Source organism: Apodemus sylvaticus, chromosome 5 (genome assembly GCF_947179515.1).
Source record: "Apodemus sylvaticus chromosome 5, mApoSyl1.1, whole genome shotgun sequence".
Classification (NCBI taxonomy): domain Eukaryota; kingdom Metazoa; phylum Chordata; class Mammalia; order Rodentia; family Muridae; genus Apodemus; species Apodemus sylvaticus.
In genome coordinates, this window is record NC_067476.1 from 106,589,672 (window position 1) to 106,593,079 (window position 3,408).

Sequence of the window (3,408 nt, forward strand, 5' to 3'; positions counted from 1 at the left end):
CCCCAAGGTACTTTATACTGTTTGTGGCTATTGTGAAGGGGGTCATTTCCCTAATTTCTTTCTCAGCCTACTTATCCTTTAAGTATAGGAATGCTACTGATTTGCTTGAGTTGATTTTATAACCTGCCACTTTGCTGAAGTTGTTTATCAACTGTAGGATTTCTCTAGTGGAGTTATTTGGGTCACTTAGGTAGACTATCATGTCATCTGCAAATAATGATAGTTTGACTTCTTTCTTTACAATTTGTATCCCTTTGACCTCCTTATGTTGTCGAATTGCCCGAGCTAGTACCTCAAGTACAATATTGAAAAGATAAGGAGAAAGGGGGCAGCCCTGTCTAGTCCCTGATTTCAGTGGGATTGCTTCAAGTTTCTCACTATTTAGTTTGATGCTGGCTACCGGTTTGCTGTATATTGCTTTTACTATGTTTAGGTATGGGCCTTGAATTCCTGTTCTTTCCAAGACTTTAAGCATGAAAGGATGCTGAATTTTGTCAAATGCTTTTTCAGCATCCAATGAAATGACCATGTGGTTTTGTTCTTTGAGTTTGTTTATGTAGTGGATTGCATTGATGGATTTCAGTATATTGAACCAACCCTGCATCCCTGGGATAAAGTCTACTTGATCATGGTGTATGATTGTTTTGATGTGTTCTTGGATTTGGTTGGCAAGAATTTTATTGAGTATTTTTACATTGATGTTCATAAGGGAAATTGTGCTGAAGTTCTCTTTCTTTGTTGTATCTTTGTGTGGTTTTGGTATCAGCGTAATTGTGGCTTCATAGAAGGAATTGGGTAGTGTTCCTTCTGTTTCTATTTTGTGGACTAGTTTGAAGAGTATTGGTGTTAGGTCTTCTTTGAAACCCTGATAGAATTCTGCACTGAAACGATCTGGTCCTGTGCTTTTTTTTTTTTTTCCCATTGGAAGACTTTCTATGACCCCTTCTATTTCTTTAGGGGTTATGGGACTGTTTAGATAATCTATTTGGTCCTGATTGAATTTTGGTATTTAGTATCTGTCAAGGAAATTGTCCATTTCCTCCAGATTCTCCAGTTGTGTTGAGTATAGGCTTTTGTAGTAGGATCTAATGATTTTTTGGATTTCCTCAGTTTCTGTTGTTATACCCCCCTTTTCATTTCAATTTTTGTTAATTTGGACACTTTCTCTGTGCCCTTTGTTCAGTCTGGCTATCTTGTTGATTTTCTCAAAGAACCAGCTCCTGGTTTTGTTGATTTTTGTATGGTTCTCTTTGTTTCCACTTGATTAATTTCAGCCCTGATTTTGATGATTTCCTGTCTTCTACTCCTCCTGGGGGAATTGGCTTCTTTTTGTTCCAGGGCTTTCAGGTGTGTCGTTAAGCTGCTAGAGTATGCTCTCTCCATTTTCTTTTTGGAGGCACTCAGGGGTATGAGTTTTCCTCTTAGCACTGCTTTCATTGTGTCCCAAAGATTTGGGTATGTTGTGCCTTCATTGTCACTAAATTCTAAAAAGTCTCTGATTTCCTTCTTTATTTCTTTTTTGGCCAAGGTGTCATTGAGTAGACTATTGTTCAGCCTCCATGTGTATGTGGGCTTTCTGTTGTTTTTATTATTATTGAAAACCACTCTTACACCATAGTGATCTGATAGGAGGCATGGGATTAGTTCAATCTTTTTATATTTGTTGAGGTCTGTCTTGTGACCAATTATATGGTCGATTTTGGAGAAGGTACCATGAGGTGCTAAGAAAAAGGTATATTCTTTTGCTTTAGGGTGAAATGTTCTATAAATATCAGTCAAATCCAATTGGTCCAAAGCTTTACTTAGTTTTACTGTGTCCCTGTTTAGTTTCTGTTTTCCTGATCGGTCCGTTGAGGAGAGTGGAGTGTTGAAGTCCCCCACAATTATTATGTTAGGTGAAATGTGTGCTTTGAGCATTTGTAAAGTTTCTGTTATGAATGAGGGTGCCCTTGCATTTGGCGCATTGATGTTCAGAATTGAAAGTTCTTCTTGGTGGATTTTTCCTTTGACCAGCAAGAAGTGTCCCTCAGTGTATCTTTTGATGACTTTAGGCTGAAAGTCAATTTTATCTGATATTAGAATGGCTACTCTGGCTTGTTTCCTGAGACCATTGGCTTGTAAAATTGTCTTCCAGCCTTTTACTCTAAGGTAGTTTTTGTCTTTGACATTTAGGTGTGTTTCCTGTATGCAGCAAAATGTAGGCTCCTGTTTCCTTATCCAGTCTGTTAGTCTATGTCTTTTTATTGGGGAATTGAGTCCATTGACGTTAAGGGATATTAAGGAATAGTGATTATTACTTCCTGTCATTTTTGATGTTCTTTTTATATTTGAGTGGTTATCTTCTTTTGGGTTTGATGAAGGAAGGTAACTACCTTGCTTTTTCCAGGGTGTAGTTTCCCTCCTTGTATTGGAGTTTTCCTCCTATTATTCTTTGTAGAGCTGGGTTTGTGGAAAGATATTGTGCAAATTTGGTTTTGTCATGGAAGATCTTGCTTTCTCCATCTATGGTGATTGAAAGTTTTGCTGGGTATAGTAGACTTGGCTGACATTTGTGTTCTCTTAGAGTCTGCATGAGATCTGTCCAGGATCTTCTAGCTTTCATGGTCTCTGGTGAGAAGTCTGGTGTGATTCTAATAGGTCTTCCTTTATATATTACTTGCCCTTTTTCTCTTACTGCCTTTAATATTCTTTCTTTGTTTAGTGCATTTGGGGTTTTGATTATTATGTGACAGGAGGTATTTCTGCTCAGGTCCAGTCTGTTTGGAGTCCTGTAGGCTTCTTGTATATTCATAGGCATCTTTCTCTTTAAGTTGGGAAAGTTTTCTTCCATAATTTTGTTGAAGTTATTTGCTGGCCCTTTCAGTTGTAAATCTTCACTCTTATCTATACCTATAATCCTTAGGTTTGGTCTTCTCATTGTATCCGGGATTTCCTGGATGTTCTGGGATACAAGCTTTTTGCATTTTGCATTTTCTTTGACTGTTGTGTCAATGGTTTCTATGGTATCTTTGGCATCTGAGATTCTTTCTTCCATCTCTTGTATTCTGTTGTTTTTATTTGCATCTATAGCTCCTGATTTCTTCTCAAGGTTTTCTATCTCCAAAGTTGTCTCCCTTTGTGATTTCTTAGTTGTTTCTACTTCTGGTTTTAGATCCAGGATGGTTTTGCTCAGTTCTATCATTTGTTTGTTTGTGTTTTCCTGTAATTCTTTAAGAGATTTTTGTGTTTCCTCTTTCATGACTTCTGCCTGTTGACCCAAGTTCTCCTGCATTTCTTTAAGGTTTTTGTGTGTGTGTGTGTGTGTGTGTGTGTGTGTGTGTGTGTGTGTGTGTGTTTCTTCTTTATTGGCTTCTATCTCTTGAGCCTTATTCTCCTGCATTTCTTTAAGTGATTTTTGTGTTTCCTTTA